The sequence below is a fragment of the Austrofundulus limnaeus genome, unplaced genomic scaffold, assembly GCF_001266775.1.
Source record: "Austrofundulus limnaeus strain Quisiro unplaced genomic scaffold, Austrofundulus_limnaeus-1.0 Scaffold431, whole genome shotgun sequence".
Classification (NCBI taxonomy): Eukaryota; Metazoa; Chordata; class Actinopteri; order Cyprinodontiformes; family Rivulidae; genus Austrofundulus; species Austrofundulus limnaeus.
Window position 1 is genome coordinate 318,109 of NW_013952833.1, and position 13,869 is coordinate 331,977.

Consider the following 13,869-nt stretch of genomic DNA (forward strand, 5'->3'; position numbering starts at 1 on the left):
TATATATATATAGCAATATGTCTTGTGTTTTACAAATCTATCTAATTTTTGACTCTTATACAGGTCATGGAGAATTTAGGGCTACATAGAGAAAAGAGAAAACAAAGATAAACGTTAAAATATTTTTTTTGTTTCTGAGTTTTGAAATTAAACTGTGGTAGCAAGATTTACCAAGAATGCAGAAACACGTTGGAATAAATGCACAGAAAGTCTGCGTGTATGGTCGTCAAATGATTTAATCTGAGCAACAACAAAGCAGAGGTCAATCAGGAAGTCTGTCGTGTTGTGGCTGCCCCTCAGTGTAGAGCAGCCAATAATATAACATCATGTGACATGCTTACAACCAATCACAGTCTGACAAATGTAACCACCTAACCAATAACAGGGCTGTCAGCCCAGAAGCTACCTTATCAAAATAAGAGAGGTCATGCATTGCTGGAGTCTTGAAGTCTAAGATATTAGTACTGGACAGCGTCAAGGTAAAACAGATGTAAATAATTAGTCCAAAACAAAAGTCAAATGTTACGTTTTAAAGTCAAAGTGATGTAAAAAAAAAAAAAAACAATTTAAATCCAAGGAAGCAAACACTATTGTTTCTGAACCCTGTTGAATTTGTTCCAGTTTTCATTATTATAGTAGATTTATGAGTGAATGTAAAATGGGTAAACTACAAAACAACAACACAAAGTATTTTCTAGATGTAGAAGGTATGATTCCTTGAAAGGATGCTGATTGTTTAGATCAGTTTAGTTTTGAACAGTGACTCATGTCACCAAAGAGCGGCCTTGTGATGCGCTCCTCCCCTTTGCCTGCTCTTTATCTCAGTGGAAAAACAAAGGAAAGGAGGACTCTGTGTGTATCTGCATCTAAGTAGGAAAACACTAGAAGGAAAAACTAAATGAAATGCTGGCAGCTGTCTGCATCTTAGTTCCAGATGTTCGTTTTAAAGATCGATTCAAAAGATTCTCATCAGTCCTGAATGTCACATTTCTATACCTAACCGGTCCAAGATGCTGCTTTTACTAAGCAGCTTTTTTTAAATTCTTCACAATTAGAGTCTCAAACATAATACACTGCATGTCAAAATACTCTTAAATTATCTAAAGCTTATGATTTTTGTTATGTGGTAAAACTTGTACTGTAATCTAAATTGTTAGGATTATTATATGACTTGTTAGTCTTTTTACCTCTTAAGATTTGGCCTTTTAATTTTAACATTTAACTTTAAACTCAAAATTCAGGAAAAAAAATATTTTCAATTGATTTTTCTGAGTGACTCTAATAATGATGTTGTAGTCCTAACTAGCACTAAACGTCATCAATGACAGACACCACATGTCTTTTTCTGTACACTCTTAAAACAGGTAGTTTCAATGTTGATTGTCAAAAAAGTTATAGGTTTACACATCACTGCTATGCTCATTGAAGCCACTGTAGTTTCCAGTGCCACGTCACTAGTTGGTGCTGTGATTCTGTATTTTCAGCATGAAAACTGTTACATTCAAAATGGTTATTACACAAACATTTGTTTACAAGGTTGGATTGATGCTAAACATTAAAAATGTTGAGTAGCACAAGCAGTCCACTGCAATTTGCAGATTTTTGCTGCTGTCCAACTACTTGCACAAGTACAGAAACAAACTATTGACTGCAGTCGTCTGTAGTGCACACTTCTGTGTCTGAGAAAACAATTACTGTTGTCATGTACATAGATATTACTTAAAAACAACATTATGAAATCAAAACCTTAGATGAAACATTATTAGTTAAAACAGCTATGAATGCAAATATGCAATTACAACAAAGCAACAAACCATTATCCTCTATGGCCATAAGTTATTTTGGATAAATTATTTTGCTTGTATGATCTAGAAAGAACAAGAACTTAAATTTTAGCCCTCTAAAAGAAATAATTTATGAGAAGTTCCCCTGATAAAAACAAGGTCCATGGGGCAGCTTAGGGGATTCAGTTCATGATTCTGTCTGCCTCAGGGAAGCTGTTTCTCAGCTTTGTTGTCTGGGCTTTGAGGCTGCACCAGTGTTGCAAACTCTTAAGTGCCTACGACATTTCCTACAAATACAAAAAGTGATAGAAAACATACTCATGATCAAGAAAATTGACATTATCCATTTTGGGTAAAATGGATAAAATCATGGATAATAAAATACAGTTTTGGATAAATTTTGTTTAACTTGGTGCAGTCAAAGCAAACAGGAAGTGATGTCAAAGGGGAACTCCCTGATTTTTTTAACAATATTCTTTGAACTCTAACTCTTTATTCTATAGTTACTCAAAATAATCGAAAGAAACATCAGATTATTCAATACTTGGTGTCTTTAGCCATTGTAGCAATGCTCTGTTTAAATGCAAGCATTAGCCTTTGTCTTGACTTCATGTCACTGCACATAGAAATTTCTTTTAATTAAAACTGGTCAGTTCTTGATCTACCTGGGTTGATGATTTGATTTTTCACACTGATTCAAGACTGGCAAATCTGAGGTCTAAATTAATCGAAATCCTTCATGTCCTCTGGCACTGTGGCAGACTACAGATAAAATTCTGTATGTTAGCAAACACACTAAAACATCAACAAATACAACAAAAAGAAACAGCAAAATCTCTGTAAAGACGAGTCAGGTTGCTGCATCAGGTTAACTCACTGGACATGCTGAGGTGTTGAGTTTCTGTTCTGAGTTAATGAACCAACCAAAATGACACTGACTCAGGTGAGTCACTGCTCCGGGTTAATAACCTACTGGAAATGCTATAGATTTTGATCAGAGTTGAGTTGCTCCTCTAAGTTAATAATCAACTGAAATTGTTACAAACTCAGGTGAGTCGTACATAGACATTAACCTACATTCACATAATTAACACAAGTTAACATTTTGATTGATTTTTTATTTCATTTAGACATCTCATTTTTTCCCATAATTTGCTTGTTCATTTATTTGTGTGAGATTGTAAATTAACTTCTCTGAATATTGCATATCAACAGGGGGTGGACAGTGTTAACAACTCAAGTGAATTAGGTTAATTTAGTGAATGAGCCAAATTTACCAGTGGTTACCAGTGGTGGGCAGCACTAATCTAAAAATTAGCTCCGCAATTTCAAAAGCACTTATGAAAATATTTAGGTCCACAACTTCAAAAATGCTTATGTCATAGAAAAAATAGCAGAAGCTAATTTTAAAGCACAAGTTCAATTTGTCACTTACTAGCTGACAATTCATGTACAATATGCACAATACTGCCAACTAGCGGTGTTGTACAGCTTAATCCTTCAACTGTTGATTGCTGGGGATCTAATTTCCTGAACCAGAACTTTGGCTCATGATGTAAAAATTAAAATGTTGTTGAGGCTTTCGAGTTCAGCTGCTTCTTTAAAAAGTTGATGAGGATTGCTAATTCGGCTGCTTCTTTTGTCTTTTTCTTTTGTTTGTTTTAGATTTTTCATTAAAGGGGCAATAGCAAGTAAAATCAACTTTTTTGAGTTGTTATACTCTCATAAAAAAAACATGCCCAAAGCCTTGCTCTGACTCATTCATGCATGTTTGAGAAATCCTGCAGCGTTTTTAGGCAGCCATGCTGAGGATCAAAATGAGAGGTGGAAACCAGGCACGCCTTTTGGTAACAGAAAGGCCCCTGGGATGTGCCTTTAAGCCGAACTTCCTCATGGCGGAGGGCACCCCCTTACCCCCTCTACACACACACCCCGCCCATGACTCCTGCAGGCTCTCAGGTCAAAGTGAAAGTGAAACCTCGCAGTCTGCTGAGCTCTCAACATTAGTTCTCACTCAGTGAAGCTCTTTTCAGATTAAAAATACCTTTGAAGAAATATATTTTCAGATGCCAAGTAAACTGCATCATAGCACACGCGCAAACCGCCCTCCCCCGTGTGCGTGCAAGAGCCCCCGCCTGTGAAACCCCCAACCAAACAGGACAGAACAGAAGCAGAAGGAGGTCTCTTGGAAGTCTCTTGGAAGAGAGACAAAATGTTTCACTAAAGAAGAACCCATCAAAAAAAAACATAATGGTGTGGAGGGGATGGCTATAAGGGGAGAAGGGAGGCCATCCATAAAAAAAAGAAGAAGAACCCATCCAGAGGACCTACTTATTTTTTTCTTTTTGGTTTTTTTCCTACCTGGATTAGGATGTTTTCCATGTAGTTGCTCCAGTTGACCACTAGATGTCAGTCTTCACCAGCATAACATCTTAAAATCATTTCTGAGTCTCCAACACCATTGGCCAAATGCTTTTGAGCTCCAACGTTTAAACTTTTTTTTAAAGGAGCTCTGATTGTAAAGTAAAATAAATCAATACATACAAAATTTTAGTATGGATTACAAACGTTTACTGTTTTTGCTATTGCCTTCCTGCTACATAAGCAGACGTAAAGCATTGTGAAAAATCAGAACCGTGGCCGAATGCAACAGTCCGCGAGGATGTATACCTTCCCAATGTGCGTTTATCTGGGAAGGGTGCTGTTGGATAGATCACGTGTGTTGTGATTCACTGAGAGCCTTACCTTCCGCTGTTCAAGATAATGATGACTTGTAGATAATTAGTTATTAGCGGTACTGCGTTTTAATTTTAGAAAGCACAAATCCGCTTATGAATTATAATAATTAGTAAGTCCGCTTAAGCGCAAATTAAATATTTAGGTCCGCAATTAGCAGATTTGTGCTTTAGCGGGCTTGTGCCCACCACTGCTGGTTACATAAAGTGATATGGATTAACCAACTCTACTGTTTATCTCAGCTGCATGAAATTCTTTTCGCAATACAAAATTAATGTTATCTGCATTCACACACACACGCACGCACGCATGCACGCACGCACGCACGCACGCACGCACACACACACACACACACACACATATATATACAGTATATACACATATTTGATGTCATAGACACTTTAAGTAGAGAAAGTAACTTTTGGCTGTCCAAAATGTCACTAAATAATTCCTTAATTCCATCCTTAATTTGCAGGACTGGACTGAGAGAAATTATATACTGTAGGGGAGACAAAAAGTCAGTAAACAGCCTAATCATATTTACAACTAAAAATGTCAATTCCATTTTTGTAATGTCTCAGCTCCAACTCCTATCTTTCATCCAGGCTTGCAAAAAACAAAACTGACCCAAAAGAAACACTCAGTTATTTTGGTACAGTAATATGTTTTAGGCAAAAAAAAACTAACATTAAATTTAAAACTGGCCATTGATCAGTCAGCAGAGGCTTTGCACATACAATTTATTTGCATTCCACTTGTAATGAATATCTCCTGCTCTGACTGCAGCTGGAATTGATGCCAGGTGAAGACTGAGGGATTTGGAACTAGAGGGAGACCTACAGCAATCACATGCTGCTCATTGCTTTTGCTGAAGTCTCTAGAAGATTCCAGTAACAACAGAAAAAGTAGCTATATATGTCAGCTGTTTTGAAAAATATCTGCGAGAGGGGTCTGAAACTGTGCCAAAATGCAGGGACTAAATTGTTAATTTGGAAATGGAGAGAGTAGGAAATTGAATAGTCCATGAGATGGGTGGGGTCCATCCTAGGGTGTATTCACACCTGACACATTCCACATGAAATGGACCAGAGTTTGTATCCGCTGTCGGTGCAGATCTTCCAACCAGTCCAACCAGACTGGCCACTTCCAAACAAACTCTGGTGCGCCTTGCTTCTGGTGTGAATATGGACCGGCCTTGAACCAAACCAACTAGAAGAATTATACGCCTTTTGGGACAAGCCAAGAACCATAGTAAAAGTTAGCCGTTCAGTTTTGCTAATGCTACCACTACATAGTCCCTACAAACAATGAGCCGTGGACAGACCTGGAGCAACAAGGAAACACTGTGCCTCCTCGATATGTGGACAGCTGCACACATAACTCTTCTGCTTGAGAAGACACCCAAGAATGGGGTTGTGTTCTGCATAGAAAATGAAGGAGCTAGGGTTTGCATGGTCTCCAGAACAATGTCACATTAAAGTGAAAAAAATTGATTAGACTTCCATCTTACTTTCCAGGTCTGTGCTCTGTCCCGCCCCCATCATTTCTGTCCAGTGGAAGTAATGATTGTCTCCCATGTGGTTTTGTTTACAAATTATAGTCCACTTGTAAAAATGCACAATGTTAATGCTAACTGCAACAAACACACAAAAAAATTAATAAATAAAGTCTACTTTTGGTCTTAACCAAAGGACTTTAGCTACTGGTGTGAATACATCCTTAATATTTTTTTCTTTGGTTCTGCACCTGCTGGTCTAAATGTTCTCTAGTGAAGAGAACCTCCTGTCAGTCAATGTTTGAGCTGATCTAATTGCTTTTTGCAGCACATTCTAGTCTGCCTCAGAGCAGTTTCCAATCCAAACTGTTTATGTGAAATCTCAAGACATGCTCCAAGTCTAACACATTTTCACTCCCAACTCATCACATATTGACGCTTAGTCAGGTTCCCTCTGTGTCTTATTTTGAAGCATCAGGCAACCCCTTCGCATCTGTTTTTGAAGCACCAAGCATTTCCGGGTTCCCTCGGCAACCAGTTTTGATGCGTCAAGACGCAAACTATAGGGGTCTTTGAGTTGGGTTCTTTGGTTAATGTTAGGGATCAGGGTTCATGGTTAATTTTAGGTAGTGGGGTCAGAGATAGGATGTCTAGAGTGAATATTAGGTAATTTTAGGGTGGAGATGTGGAAAGTGGCACAGTTCACCATGGACTTGTCTCAGAAACAAGATGGTTGTCTACACAATAGAAATTCTTTGGTGAAACATGAGATATTTGGCCAATCACAATCAAGATAGACCTTCTTTTTTTGATTGTGATTGGCCAAAAGACTCAAGTCTTAGACTGAAAGGTTTCATCACCAATGGTGGTAAAGGACAACTCAGCTTTCAAAGACTGTCTGAATCTTTTCTGATGACACCAGGTGTGGTCTGTCCATAAGGGAAGGTGTAAATGAAAACTGGGTGTTTACTTTGCTTCCCATGTGTTGTTTTGTGTTTTTGAACTGTTTTGCCTATTTTAAATGCAATTTGAAATGCATTTTTAGTGATTCTTTCAGTTTTTTACTTCTTTTCAGTTATTGGACAGCACAGCCTGACACCCTGTGTTTGTCAGTGAATTTATCATATAAATATATACTCCCTGTCTGCAATAATCAGCAATATCAACCCATCCAATTAGACTGTCGTAGGGGTGTTAGAAATTATGCCCTATGGACACTGCTGGTTTTAGTGTATTGATACGAACAGTAGACCTAACATGAGCCCAGAAAATGCAGGAATAGCATTTAGACAAAGTTGTGTTCAACAGAGGAGGACATATTCTGGAGAAGACAGCACAAACCTGAACAAACACTGAAAACTGAGGACATAAAAAGGAAATAAAAAGACCTTTGCTGGGACCAGTGACCCTGAAGAGAAGAAGAGGGCAAAACATAATGGATGGATGGTTTTACTTGTCCTATTAACACAATTTTAAAACTGGTGTATAGTTTGGACTTTGTACTTCTGACACAAATTAAAATGGAGTCTCAGAGAAATTACAACTTTATCGCCACAGTGACTGAAATTGGTCATGAGACTTTGACATGTCGGCACACCCATCAATTTCTTAGAGTTAATAATGGACACATTAAAATCTCTAAAAATATATCTCTCAGTCAAGAGATCAGTATTCAGATTCCCTAAGTTTTCCCTGATTTTTATGTTTTTTTTCATATTCGCTGTATTTTTCTTGTGTGGAATGTGTGAAAGACATTTTCTAGTTTTTCCCTGATTTCCAGAGTCTGAGAACATTGCAGCTAAAGAAAATAGAATATTTTATTGTATTCTGACTTAGAATTTCATTTGCATCAGTCTCATAACTTTATTTGCACTCATTGCAAAAAAAAAAACAGAATGAATTGAACGAGGCATTCAACCATCAGTGACATAAAATTATACCTAAAAAATACAGATGAATTGGAAATTTTTAAATAGAAAACATTTGTAATTTTGATTGTAGTCACCACCCTATCCTTGACTTCATCATACTACAAAAAATAAAGGATGTTATGTTTGGTAAATTATTTATTTCTTGTGAGAATTTTTCTTGGCAACAAATCTTACAAGGGGCACCTGTGGCAGCACATGGGGGTACTGTTTGTTTATGCAGTGCTCTGCAGCCGTGGTCATTTGCATGAAGATCAGGTCACCTGTGTGAACATCTGCTTTTCTGGGCAGGCTGAATGCCCCTGCCTGAAAAGATGCTTCCTTTGCAGCTGCAGGCTGCTTTCAAGCCCTGTCTCTCATCTCATCCGACAAAATGTTTGAGCTCATTTGTAAAGAGCAAAAAACACTCATGTTGTGCTTGAGTAACCATTCAGACAACAACAAAAAAGCGCCATGGCTGACTGCAGCCAACTCAAGTGGGCTTGACCAAAAACAGGGCCATGTCATTGACCTTTAGATCTGGTAGGATTGGATCATATTAAAACTGGTTAATAAGTCCATTTGAGCATTCAAAGGGGAAAATGACAATTCAATTCAGTTTATTTATATAGTGCCAAGTCACAACAAATATTGTCTCAGGGCACTGTACACAAACCGTTTAAAAGATTCCCATTAAGCAAATAACATGTCAATTTTTGTCTGAAGGCTCTTAAGGAACTAAAATTTTCAAAAGTCTTTTAAATTTAATAATTGTTTTTCAGGCTGAGTTAGCTTTAACAGATTGACTAGTTTATGGTGAACAAAAATATCAGGTATGGTGGTGGATTTTTCCTTCTAGGAATTATTGTTGTCATAAAGTTAAAGAACAACTTAAATGTCAGGACGTGTGTACGGCCAAAGGCCCTGTCACACTGTAACATTTTAAACAACCTATGGTAATTTTGTTATGAATAAATTATTCATATCGTTAATTATTCATATCGTTCAACAATAGATTTTCTTTTCTCCATCTTCAGCGTTGGACAAAATTTTCACAATCTGGCATAAGTTGTCTAAAACTTTATGTGTGAAAGGGTCTAAAAATCTGTTTTTGCCTCATAGTATACTTTTACATTTGAATAGAAATTTAGTTAAATTGCTTTTTAGTTGTACTTTGTTAATTTCTAAATTTTGTATGTTGTTGCCATTTCCACCTAGCACGCTTTGTGTAAAATACTGTAATTAAAAGACCAAATATCTTTTATTTCTGTAAGTTTAAAAATATAAATCTTGAATTTGTTTTGAAATCTGTGACTTTTTGACAAACAGCTATTTTTCTCTTCTTTAGTGTGAGGTTAAAGGCACACGGAGAGGGCAAACAACAAAACTGTTCCTTTTATATTTCGGAGATGTTTTCATTTGTTCATTCTTACTTATAATGTTATCTTTTTACTTAAAACCTTGATTCACAGGACTTGCTAAGATGATGTGTAACTGTACAAATGTGTTAAAAAATCAACTGAGTCTGGAGACAAATAACTTGTTATTGACTTGTTTTGCTTAGAATGCAGCATAAAAATGCTTTTGCCTAAATATTTACTCTTTGGGTTTGTACTTTTTGTAGTGCAACTTATGTATATTATTAAAATAAACACCTTGTTTTTTGAAGAAATTGTTCTACTTTTTTTCTTTAAACAAAATCATCGTGTTGGATCAGTATAATGGGGGAAGGGGCTGGACAGACCTGGTAGAAAACATGTTCAAATATGAAAAATAAAAAATGTTAAATTAACACATGGGCTGACATCCTTTAAATATGTATCTTCCCATTGAATTAAATAGTCATTTTAAGAGAAAAATAAAAAATGCAATTTGAAGTTATTTTGTACTGTGAAATGTCTCTATCTCTATCTCTCTCTCTCTCTCTCTCTCTCTCACTCACTCACTCACTCACTCACTCTCTCGTTGTGTCGGACTCAAGCCTTGCAAAAAGTGTTTTACTGAACAGATTAAAAACATTACAATGACGAAGTAACTGACAGAGAAGCTATTAAAAATCACTCTCTTCCTTCAAAACACCATTGGTTTTGAGGATTTAAATGTTGCCAACTTCAATTCAATAGTATACTGTAAACCTTGAATAAAGCATGTATACAGTAAAATCTTTTGGGAAGCGATCAGGCAATATGCAGAAAAAAACTCAGATGTGTATCAATGGTGTGCTCTTCTAATATGATTAAGTGAAAAAAAAATGAAAAGAACATTTTTGATTTAATCTCTGTAGTGTCCCTCAACAACCACAATTGGACAACCCTGTTCAAGACATTTTGTTCTGCATTAATTTCTGTCTTCCTTTTTTTAAAGACAGATCTAATTTGGGTTTGAGTCCCTTCAGAGCAATGCTAATTGAACAGTCGTACTATCTGCTCACATGTGCAATGAAAACTTAAGTGTCATTTTGTACAGATTTGCTTTCTTGGTAAACCCTCAGTACAATATAATAACCAAATTGATTACCTCCTATACAAAAAACGTGCAAGTACTAATTCAGTGTGATTCCAAGTGAAAATATGTGTATTTTCTGTCAAAATGTTATCTCCCAAGTAGTCGCCAACATCCACAGCTCACTGAGGTATTTCAATCCTTCAAAAACCAAGTCTGCTTACTGTAATTCTCATGTCTGACAGTTATTGGAAAATGTTCTAGATATGTGACTGGTGATAAGAAGCTTTATAAATGCCTTCCTGGTTGAAACCTAACTCATGGGGTGTGTGATTCTGAAAAACTTTTTTGCTGAACACTGCTCATGGATTCAAACACTCAAAACTGTGAAAGAAAGTTTTGCCGAAAGTTAATGTTAGATTTGCTGCCTCAGCCAACTGTACATTAATAGTAAAAAAAGACTTATTTGAAGATTTAATTGATGTGGTTACATTTGCAAGACAAACTAGTGACCAGAAACAAAAATTATTTATAAAATGTTCTTTCATCAAAACAAATTTTACTTTTACTAGAAAAAAAGAAAAAAAACACCCAGGAAGACTACATAAGATGCACATTAATGCCCCTATTTCTTTCTTGCAAGGAAGAACAAATTGTTGCTAATTTTACTGTTGCACCTTGAGATCAGCACAATGGCTCCATCCACTCTACACCATAAAAAGATGGAGAGACAAAAAAAAGAAAGAAGAAAACACTATCCTTGCAATTGGCAGAAAAACACACCTTTTATACTCACTCACTTAAAAACAAAGATGTTGCTCTCTGCCAAACCACAGACAGTGCAGCCTCATTTCCTCTGAATTGGCTGTTATCTAATTGATGTTGATGGAGAGACAAGCCCAGCCTGATGGAGCAGTGCAACACTCTAGTGACAAGATAAAACATGGAACCAGACTAAAAAGGTCATCTTTAAAAAAATGCTCTTGTATGTCTAATCTTTGAAACATACATTATTCAGAAAGGCACAATACAGTTGGTTCATAGCACTTTTATATTTCTAATAGGTTTTGATCCTCTGAGTATTTAAGTCCTTGTCAAAATTATTCTTGCATTTGAATTTCAGACACACTCAAATTTATTAGAAATAAATGCAAATCAGCTGTTATTTGCATTTACTGAATGCTTTTGATAAATTGTCCAAGGACGGTGTGTGAAAGATGCATAAAAGTAAAATAATACAAACCATTCCAATGTACCTTAAATACAATAACTGACAGTTAACATTTGAATGTGAAACATCTTGATCCATGGCATCATGATGCACCCGACTCGTATGGCCCCTACTGCAGGTGGTGGGCTCACGTTAAGACAAACTCATGTTTGGGCTGAGCCTGACCGGGCCCCATGGGTAGAAACAAGCTTACCAAAGCTAGGTGAACTTACAATTAAAATTTTTATAAAATATACTACAAGAAAAATAAGTGGCATCCATGATGACCCGCAGTTTAATTATCATAGAAAATTATTGTATTTCTAGCTATGTTTACATGCGCACAAGTTTTTGATTGGATTGAAATGTATTTGGATAAATAATTCAGACCCAGCTTCCTTCATGAAAGATGTGCCGATGGGAATGAGAAGGTCTGAGAAGTATTCCTTCTACCTTCTACATTACTGGTTTAGGTCAACAGCACCCTGACTTCCCTGAGCACAGTAGCTATGTTTACATGTGCAAAATTCTTTGATCAGATTGAAATGTATACTGATTAAATAATCCAAATGTATTTTTTACATGGGCACAATCCAATCATGACTAGTGTTTACATGCACCAGGCTTTTATTCAGAATAGAAGCACTGACATGCACAGAGTTGTTAATCCCCACCCCCCACCAAAAAAAGAAGTTCTACTTCCATGATGATCATAAATAAACATCTTCTGAGAGCCCAGAATGGACCCACAACAGGTTTTAATAATGATGGAGAGATGACTGCACTTGAGCTGCAGGTGAACTGCAGATTTTTTGGGGTGTTTGTACATGTGTGTACATGTTTGTTTTCCTTTTTTATTGAATGAGAAAACGGGAGGAAAAGTTGCTGCTGGAAACTAGCACTGCTGTCCCTCTCTCCACAAAAGTGCAGAAACTGATGGATGAAAGTCAAAAGACATGCACAGTCAGGTCAGTTTTCCACAATCAGAATAAGATGATCAGATTATCAATCAGAATAAACCACCCCTCTCATTCTGATTACTAATTCATTTGGATCAAGCTGAATCAGATCAGAATAATCTGAATGGTGTGTTTACATGATGCATTTTTATTCTAAATGATCATTTTATCCTATTACTTATATCCATGTAAACATAGCTAGTGTTAGTGAAGTGCTACTTTTCCAATGCCTCACCAAACTCCTCCCACATCCGAGCTTTTGCCTCAGCAATCATCAATCTATGACCAAGAGTGTCCTGGTGCCATTTGCACTTATGGACACCCTTAGGCTCAAACATGTTATTTGTGATGTATGTCAAGGTGAGCCATTTCTGTCTAGTTGGTACCTGTCAACCAAAAGCCAGCTTTGGTAAGTCAAGGTCAGAAGGCCAAGGTCCCCACCTTTGGCTATTGCCCATGGCATCATGCATCAGACTTGTATTGCCCCACCTGCAGGTGGTGGGCCCACAGGAAGGCAAACCCATGTTGCTCGTTCAGGCTGAAAAAGACCAGGTCCCATGGATATAAACCAGGCCACCAGGTACTCATTAAGGAGGTATATATAACAGCTGGAGTGCTCTGAAACCACGTGAATGTTTGATTGACTGTAGAAGCCAAGGGCTAATGTAAAACGATCAAGAGTCTGGTGGATTTACCATTACAGTACATGTTGGCAACATGGCAGAAAAAAAAGGACTGACAATGTAGAACTTATAAAAACTATCAATAATGATATTAACAAAATTATTATTAATATTTTACAGTTCATCTAATGTTTTAAATAATGTCAGAAAAGCTGTTTGGGTTATGGATTTACCAACATAAGAGAAACAGGAAAACGTCTCATTTCACAACACAAGTAAGCAGATTTGATTTTATTTAGCTCAATGTGATCTGAGCAGAACATAATGTAACAGTTAAAATTAAAATAATCCTATAAAGTTGATGTAATCACTATTATTCATTGAACTGGTTAGCAGATATTAGCTTGTGTAGCATATATACAGTGTAGCTCTCTGCTGAATCATGCTACAATTTAATACAACAGCTGATTTGTCCTCTGATTAATATTTAGACCTACATAGTGTAAAATAATAATATAAATGTTAGTATTTTTAGGTTTCTGTTAGAGGAATCTGACCTGTTAGGAAGATGGTTGAGTTTCATCCTATAACAGGTATACAGAGAACATTTTCTAAGTGTTGACTGGTAAATGTTGTTGTTGTTGTTGTTGTTGTTGTTGTTGTTGTTGTTGTTGTTGTTGTTGTTGTTGTTGTTGTTGTTGTTGTTGTTGTTG

At 36.5% G+C, this 13,869-nt stretch overlaps 1 protein-coding gene across 1 annotated transcript in view; it reads right to left on the reverse strand.

Moving 5' to 3' along the window:
• The window catches only part of LOC106529263 (DEP domain-containing protein 1B), an 88,373-nt gene that overhangs the window by 11,925 nt on the left and 62,579 nt on the right, over positions 1-13,869 (reverse strand). The gene's annotated exons all lie outside the window — the stretch shown is intronic.